The sequence below is a fragment of the Lolium perenne genome, chromosome 6 (genome assembly GCF_019359855.2).
Source record: "Lolium perenne isolate Kyuss_39 chromosome 6, Kyuss_2.0, whole genome shotgun sequence".
NCBI classification, from domain to species: Eukaryota; Viridiplantae; Streptophyta; class Magnoliopsida; order Poales; family Poaceae; genus Lolium; species Lolium perenne.
Window position 1 is genome coordinate 268,979,402 of NC_067249.2, and position 9,503 is coordinate 268,988,904.

At 44.4% G+C, this 9,503-nt stretch overlaps 1 long non-coding RNA gene across 1 annotated transcript; it reads left to right on the forward strand.

The window, feature by feature from the left end:
• Window positions 1–5,573: 5,573 nt before the first annotated feature.
• Window positions 5,574–8,717, forward strand: LOC127326710 (uncharacterized). Its single transcript, XR_007868098.2, has 2 exons — window positions 5,574–5,853; window positions 7,168–8,717. It is a non-coding gene; the product is annotated as an uncharacterized lncRNA (long non-coding RNA).
• The last annotated feature ends 786 nt before the right edge of the window (window positions 8,718–9,503 follow it).

Consider the following 9,503-nt stretch of genomic DNA (forward strand, 5'->3'; position numbering starts at 1 on the left):
ATAAATATACAATATGCACAAGGCATATGGTAGGGTGGAGTGGAAGGTTTTGGAGAGAATTCTTTAGCAGATGGGGTTTGATCTCTCTTGGATTAAACTTATCATGTCATGTGTAAGTTCGGTGCAATACCAAGTTCGGTTCAATGGTCAAGAGACAGAATGCTTTTCCCCTACCCGGGGTCTAAGCCAGGGAGATCCTCTCTCTCCCTATCTATTTCTTTTATGTGCGGAGGGGTTAACAAGTCTACTGAAATATGCTGAGGATGAGGGATCATTGGTGGGTGTCAAAGTCTGCCATTCTGCTTCTGTTATTCGCAGATGATTCACTAATCCTAATGAGAGCTAATCTGACAAATGCTGATGCTCTACACCAAGCCTTACAAGCCTATTGTGCATCCTCGGGCCAGCTGGTGAGTGAGGCGAAGTCGAGCATCTTTTTCAGTCCGTATACAAGTGTTGAGATGAAGGAAGCTATATGTCTGAGACTGAATATTCTTACAGAAGCAATCACTGACACTGATTTGGGGCTGCCAACTCAAGTTGGTGTGGATAGGCTAGACTGTTTCATTCACCTTATTGAAAGAGTTGTGGAAAGATTGAAAGGATACAAGGAAAAGTTGCTATCATGTGGTGGGAAAGAGGTACTGTTGAAGGCGGTGGCCCAAGCCATCCCGGCGTATTCTATGTCCGTGTTCAAGCTCCCCAAACAGGTAATAAAAGGGATCACAGATGCTATGACCCGTTACTGGTGGGGAGATGACTATGTTCATAAACATATGCACTGGTTCTCTTGGTGGAAAATGTGTGTACCAAAGAAGAAGGGTGGAATGTGTATTAGAAACCTAAACTGTTTCAACTTGGCAATGCTAGCAAGATAGTGTTGGAGATTGTTGTGTGAACCATAGTCCCTTTGTGCCCAAGTGTTGAGGGTAAAATATTTTGCCTCGGGAGATCTACTGAATGCAGAACTAAAGAAGGGCTTCCTCCTATACTTGGCAGAGTATTTGGGTGGGTATTCAAACTTTCAAGAAAGGGTACATATGGCGTGTGGGCAATGGAGAGAATATCAACATCTGAAATGACCCATGGATTCCAAGCAGTCCATCGAGGAAGATTATTACTCCAAGAGGCGATATAGTTTTCACCAAGGTGGCAGAACTCATTGATCCTATAAATATATGTTGGGATGATGCATTGTTGAGATCCTTTTTCTATTTGGAAGATGTGACTAGGATACTGAATATCCCTTTGGCAATAGGGATGATGGAGGATTTTGTTTCCTGGAACCACACAAAGAATGGCATTTTTACGGTTCGCTCTGCATACTATGTTGAATGGGATCACCAACATGGAAGAAAGTTGATCAGAACAAGTGGCCCAGGTGTGTCTGACATCAATCTAGTTTGGGCGCAGGTTTAGAAACTGAAGGTTTCAGCAAAAATTAAAATCTTTAGATGGAGACTGTTACACGGGACTCTTCCTTGCAATTGCATCTTCGCAAACAGACACATAATAACCTCGAGTCTATGCCCGGTTTGTAAAGTAGGGTGTGATACTACGAAACATTCTTTTTTTGAATGTCCAAGAGCCATGGAGATTTGGGAGAATCTGGGGATTCAAGGAGTAATTGAAGAGGCGTACATGGACGAGGAAGGTTCTGCAGTCTTTGAATCCATCTTGCGAAAGAGAGATTCTATGCATGGGGAAGTGGCCGACCTGGGCCTCAAAGAACTGATTGCTTCGGCTTGTTGGTACTTGTGGTGGGAGAGGAGGAAAATCTCTCGAGACGAACAAGTTCAGAAGCCGGCCAGGAGCAGCCAAGCGATATTGGCTCTTTCTATGAATTACTACAAAGCTAGTAAGAAGAACCCAGGTATCAAGCACCATGGATGGCAGAAGCCGGCGGAGGAGTTTGGAAAACTAAACATCAATGCTGCGTTCTCTGCAGAAAATTACACGGGAGCTACGGGCGCTGTCATTAGGGATGACGGAGGTATGTTCGTTGCAAATAGCTGTCGTGGCATACCGCATGTTGCAGATGCAGCCATGGCCGAAGCCATTGCTCTTTGAGATGGTCTCCTCCTTGCGGGACAACTTGGACGCAATAGGATTGAGGTCAATAGCGACTGTTTGGAGGTGGTTAACACAATGCAGAACAGAGGAAATTCTATCAGCGCTGCAGCCGCCGTCTATGAAGAATGTTCTTTTCTAGCTCGTAACTTTATTCATGTTAAATTTGATCATTGTCCCAGGGGAAAGCAACGGTGTAGCTCATACTTTGCCTTGTAATGCGGAGGGACCTCAGTCAATAGTTTGGCATGAGGATCCGCCTAATTTTCTTTTGAGCCTTTTGGCAAACGATGTAAGTTTGTTCAACAATTAATAAAGTTTCCGTGGTGGCTTTCCCTAAAAAATAAGAGTATGGAAGTCAAACGAAGTTTTTCCTGCATGTTATTGCCACTGCGTACCTGATTTCTTTTCATGATTTTCTAATAAGACGGTGAGACGAATAATTTTTACGATCAACGAAGAACACACTGCTTCAAAGCGCATGTACACACGAATATGCGACCTGCTATTCATATGCCAGAGCGTTAGTTGAGCAAAGAAAATAATTTGAGGTTGTCAAGGGCCAAGGGAGACCCTAAAGAAAATAAAAGCAGGGGCATATCAGTGAGAATTATTAGGAGTTTAAGTATTTTCTACATATAAAACATGTAAGTTTATCTTATTTTAAAATTTGGCGACCTCTACAAAAGAATCTTCGATTAATTTAGTGACACGTCAAGTGTGGGTGCCTTCATCTATGCAAGCGTATTCTCACTTTTTTCCAGAGTGAAGTGTGGCGATCGGCGGGTAGGGCATCATTAAAGAGGTCCAGATGTAAAGAGTATTTCAAAAGCAAGAGATAGAGAATGTTTGTATCCTTTCAGCAGCTTTAACGGAATTTTTGTGCGAATAACAAAAAGTCCATTTCTCTTGCACGGAATACTTGTGGGAATAAAAAAAAGTCATTTTCTCTCTCCTGCCAACTTTCGTTACTACTTGTGCGAATATTGGCAGTGTTAGGAGGTAGGAGTAGTAATAAAACAAAAGGTTTGGGTACGACTAAAATAAATATTGTAACTCTAGGTAGAAAATTCATAACAAAAAAGTGGTAGAATGATATAGAACATGAGATGAGCATAAGAGTAGATACAAGCCATCAGCATTTACACTTTGCATAAAAATGGACAACATGGGTGGTTGAGCAAGCGGGGAAGAGGTAAAAGCTAAAGATTAATATGAAAGGCTGTGATCTTGCATGAGAGTCCATTTACATGGATGCCACAGCTGTTGTCATACAAAGCTTCTATGCACCAATAAAATATGCTACATGGAGTATTTACGGTATGGGTTTGATACAATCAATTTTCAATATACTTTTTCTTATCTCAGCTAACATCTAATGTGTAGCGAGAACAAAACTGAGTAAGAGTTAGCCACAAGGCTAATTTACAATACGAGAGAAACACATGAAATAAGACAATACATAGCAATATTAGCTCTAGCCACGCAAATTGTGCGGGCCATCAGCTAGTTAATGAAAAGAGAAGAATGGACGACTAGATAAAAAGCAAAAGATTCGTAAGGATCCATCCAATGCGAATATAGTTATCACACTTTTGTAGTCGCGTAATGCGTAAGGATCCATCCGATGCGAATTGGATAGGGATATTATCAAATATGGTTTGGATTTAATTTTTTTCCAAAAAAGATGATAAGCTCGGACCTCTGCCCTCTGCTATATCTGGCCGAGTAGCCCACTAGTGAAAAACAGGCCTAATGTCGCGGGCCGTAAGACCCTTTCGTCGTAGGCGGCCAGCCAGGACAACGGGGGCGCGACAAGGCCTTTTGTCCCGGCCCGCTTACCACCCGCGACATAAGGTCCACCACGTGGCAGCCGCGGGGCGCGCAGGGGACACCCCTTTTTGTCGCGGGTGGTAATACAGCCCGCGACAAAAGGCCCTCTACGTGGCGCGCGCAGGACGCTGCTGCTTTAGGGTTTGAGGGGTGCAGCACCCCCCCCCCCCCATCCGCCACCGCCCCCACTTTTATTTCATTTTTTCATTTTAAAATAAAATTTGCATATATTTGTACGCTACTACAAGCTGTACACGTTCATTCATTATATATAGATCGAGCAAACAAATATTGAAAGCAAAAGTCTATTTGTAGATTCCCCTTACACATACATGCAGCTCACGACTACCGGCACTAGAGCCTGTCGTCTATTCGAACTATTACACGGGGATCATCAGAAGCGCCTATTTGGACTAAACAAGCCGTTGTCGTCTATTACTTCTCTCATCAGAAGTCCCGCCACTTCCTCCGTAATTCCTAGTAGGTGTTCGTGTGGTTGGAGCTTCTCCCGCATGAAGTCGACCTATATAGGAAAATGAGATGAATATGACTATATCAATCTTGATAACGAAATATTGACGATAATAAATTAAAGTTGTGAATGTTATTGCTTACGTTGAATCTATTATCGTTCTGCTTCTCAGTGGTTAACATGCGAATGGACTCGCAAACGTAGTATCCACATAGATTCGTCCCCTATGACTGCTGGGCGCACAGTACAGGAGTAAATGTTAGAGTCTCTGCGAAGTTTCCCTTATTACTCTTCTTGAAAACTCTCCAAACCCTGCCAGGCAAAAGAATGATTGAATGAGTGGATAATTAATTGATATCTCACGAAAGATATAGTGCGGCAATTAATGATTGAAATTACCTCTGGAGCAAGTTGTAACATCCCAAGAGTAACATCTAGTCCCCTTTTACCTTTTTGTTTTGTTGTCTCATCATATTGTTGCATATCATGCATATCACCTTTTTGGTTTTATAAAATTGCTTTGCTTTTGGTTTGGTTCTTTTTCCTTTGCTTGTGTTCTTCCTCTCTTTGCTCTTGGCTCTCACACTCTTGTGATGTTCCAAGGAGAAGCTAACAACCCCAACCTTCCTTCTCTCTCTCTTAACACAATACAAAATGGTCATATATTTTTGTACATGAAATCATGGAGCTTTTTCTCCTTCTTAGCTCTATGCATATCTCCCCTCTTAATGCCTTCTTCTCAAACATCATTTTATGTGATATGATGCTTCTCATACTCTTCCCTCTTCTCATTCAAACATTCCTTACCTCCATTTACTAAAACAGTTTTTATTTTAGTGAACAAAATAAAAACAGAAAATAAAAGGAAGAGAGAAAGAAAAATCAAAGAAACCCTAAGCTAACCCTAAATAGCTAACCAGCCGGCAGCCCAGCTTCCTCTCTCTACCTCCCCAAGCCTGGCCCAGCCTTTTTCTCTCCTGCTCTCGGTGAAGCCCAACCGAGGCGGCCCATCACCCAGCCCTCTCTGCATGCTGAGTATAGTAAACGGAGGACCTTCCTTTTCCGTCGACGTCTCCCTCGACCTCCTGTGTCTGGCAAAAACCACGACGACGCCGTCGTCTCTCTTCACGGCCAACCACCCCACCGTCCTCCCTTATAAGCAGCGCCGCATCTCCTCCAAAACCCTAGCTCAGCTTCCCCCTCAGCCGCCGCCACTCCTCTTCCTCTACAACAAACCCTACCGAGAGCTTCTTCTCCGTCTACCACTCGCCGCCGTCGCCATGAGCTCCGTCAACGCCACCTGAGCTGCGGAATCGGACCACCGCGTCCTCCTCTACCTCCTGGACGCCGTCAAGGACGCCAACGCGCCAAGATCTGCTCCACCTCGTCGAGTGCTGTCCGTCTACTTCCCAGCCTCCTCTTCTTCCTCTACGCCGGCAACCCTCTCTGCCTCCTCTTCCTCTTCGACGAGCACCAGGGTGAGCAGCACCGTCTACCACACCTCCCCCCGCATGTCTCTACCCTGCATCATCGAAGTGAGAGGAGATCTGAGGAGAAACGAAAAACGAAAACGATAAAAGTGTGCACTTTCATGTCTGCCACGGTCACCGACTTCCGATGAACCTCACCGGCGACACAAGCCTCCCCAGCACGAGCACCTCACACCGTTGGGAAGCTGCGACATAGGGCTACGAATTTTATGTTTACATCATCCTCTGTAACCCTGTAGTTTCGTCGCCATCGTCGATCAAAGTCAGGTCCAGAAATGTTTTCAGTTTTCGCGGTTCGTCTCTGTGACACTGTCACGTTTTCCGATGATCACCGCCGTCACCACCGTGCTCGTCTCACACCAAGGTTTGCACCGTTCGAATCTTGGCACCACGGACATGCTCAACTCGTCGAGACCCCCACCAAAGCCTGCCCAGTTTCTTAGATATTGTTGCTTTAAAATCTGTGCGTAAGACTGACTACAGAGATCGGCCGCTGTCTGTTTTTCAGTTTCAGCTGTTCAATCTTCAGTTAACCACGGGCATACACTTCACCTTGTTAACGTCCTGTACAGAATCAAACCCGAAGAGCTAGCCCACTGGCTGCACCCCTTGTCTTCCACTGCTTAGGCCCGAGTTCGAATCCCACCCGGCGCAAATAAAAAACCCCTTTTTGTCCTTTGCCGTGCTGGCGCCTACGTGGCAACATGGACCCTCTGTCAGTGTCTCTGGCTAGCTTCCAGCTTGGTGAAAAATGTTTCCCGCCCAAATCTCTCTCCAAAATTCAATTCCTTTTATGAATTTGAAATCTGCCTAAATTCCAAACTATTTATTTTTGCACTTTTCTAAACTCAAATTTGACAAACCATATATCCAATTTGATCAACTTTTCATGTACTTTCCAAATATGAAGTTTGTTTTGGGTTTTGGATAATTAAAATTTGGACATAATTAAAATCTGAATTTAATTGAGTATTATGGCATAATTCTTATCTCCAATTTTACAATTCCAAATTCAACAAATGAAATGTCCATTCTCATCAGAAAAATGAGAGGAATCCAAATCTTGCATCCTCATGCATCATTGGCATCATCTCTGAATTGACCAAAAATAAAACTTGCAAATTCAATTAAGGTCTATGTGAGGGTGCTTATCATTTCATGTGACATTAGAGCACCCCACTTAATTTTGTCTTGCACAAATCATATTGCCATGTCATCATGCATCATATTGCGCATTGCATCTACTTGTATTGATTTGTGCTATATCTTCCTTGTATGTGCTATTTGGTTCTTCTCGAGTAGACGCCGACGCAGAGCAGTACGAGCAGGAGTACGAGCACCCTCAGGAGGATCGTGCCTGTGCTTCTACCGCTGATTTGACAGGCGAGCCCACCTTTTCACCTATTTTACTTTTACATGCTCTTTTGATCTACTGCTATCCCTATGTTGCGATTCTGTTGTGTCACGTGTCCTATTCCACCTGTTACCTATATATCCGAGTTACACCTCCTCGCCCTACCTATTGTTTGTTGTTTGCCAGCTTTGCGAGTCGTAGGCGAGTTTAGGGTTTTTGTTGATATCTCGAAATGTTCGGGATATCTTGTTGGGATGTTGACACATGTACTACCTTTTCGAAAATGAAGTTGATAACTTTTGCTACAATTAAAATTGATATGGGATAATAATATTGCAGAGGCATCGGTGAGCCCCTTTGCGAAAGCATCGGATTTTTGTCTCGCTTGTGTCCCCTAGGACCCGAGTTCTTGTTATCTGTTTCTAAGACTGAGCGTGCTAACCACTCGTGGGAGGTTTTATCGGGACCCCCCATCACCCATTACCATTTCTCAAGTCTGTTGAAAAGGGGGCCACAACCTTGGTTTTATTTGGCGCATGCATGTTTATATACTGTTGCCTTCGGGTGTTTACTTCCTGTTGCCTTCGGGTGTTTTATTCTGTACTGCACTGCATAATTGCTAGACGACTTATCTAGTGCTTGGCCGCTAGTGCCCGCCTAGACGCCTACGCAACCTCTAGGTCCGTATCGGAGTACGGCCGAACTTCGTCACGGGTAACTTAGTTGGGTGGCCCCCCTAGGCATTCTTGCAGATCTGGGAACGGTCTTGTTGTGAGACTCCGCACTTGACTATGCGGGTTCGAGCATGCGTGTATGGTAACATTGGTGCACCCCTGCAGGGTAAATCTTATCGATAAGCCGTGTCCGCGGTTATGGACGACTTGGAGCTGTTTAACTCGATCATAGAACAACTTACACCTAATGCTGACGCTAATAACTTGCTAATTACTTGCGTAGTAAGTTAGCCCTATTATAATGGAATGGATATAAAATTGTCAACTGTGTGAGTGCCTTGCTAGTACCTCTTGGCTAAGGGGGTTCGCATTGGCTGGGTTTTGTTTGCAGAGTATAGAACTGCTAGTTTATGCGCTCTCTCATCTTCTCTGATAGACGAATGTTGTAGCGTGTCTCTATTGGTTAGTTGCTTTGCTGCCGCTAAACTCCACATATAGCCGGGCGAAGTTTACACCGCCCACCAGCAAGCATAGCTGGTCTTGTCTCGCAAGTACGTGCCACTTGGTTCTTACCCTCGTTTTTCTCTCTCTTTTTCCGGAACCCGCTTTTCGATAAACAGGTACGACAGATGATGAGCAGTACGCAGGAGGCTACTTTGTCGAGTTCACGGACGACGACTTCGTTGCGTAGCAGGATCGTTCCTAAGGCAGCAGCCTGTGGCTTGTTGGTTATGGATCCCGCTTGGTTATCTTCAGGACTCTTAGTCCAATTTGGATCTTGTCTGTACCCAGACTTTTTGCTACCTCTATGTATGATGTACCGATGGGACATGTGTCCTTTGCGTGTCATTTGTATCTTGCTCATTAGAGCGTTGCTACATATAAACTTTATTTCCATCTTTTGTGTCGTAGATGGTCATGTTGTGATATTCAATCTGTATTCTACCCTTGTATCCTGTGCACAGTGCGTGTATGTGTGAAGTGCACAGGAAGGTGAAGCACTCATGCTTGGAAAGCCTAACGTGAGCCTATGAGGTGGGTGTTGTGTGCATGGGCGTGTCGAGCTGTTGCTTGGCCTATCCATAAGCTTGGGAATGCGAGGTGACCTCGCGGTCCTTCGTAGTGACCTCATGCACATAAACCCCTCGTACCTGCGCGCTCTGGGTTTTCCTACTCCTGGGGCTTACAGACTTGGTATCAGAGCAGGACTGCCTTTAGGAGCCCCTTGCAGCGGACGAAGTTGTGTCTAGTAACTCATATTTTAGTAGCTACACAGGAAAACTTTATGCGCGAGAGTAGGAATTCTGCTTTTATTCTTTACCCCACCCACCCTCCCTCTGGTAAGGACGTGCAACGGTTTTACTCTATTCTTATCTTGTTTCACCTAGGCTTGGACGTGTTTGTGGGAAACCATAGTGCCATAGGGAAAAGTGTTTTAAAAAAATTTCTGTACTATGGTTGCTTCATTATCATCCTTGTCAATCTCCACATATAATCTTGTTCCTTGCAAATGTTGGTATTTTCATGCTAACATGTTTTCTCTCTGTTGTTCCGGTGCTATCTTGACCACTTCCTTGTTCCGGTGCCTGACTTCTTTCCGATATCCTCAT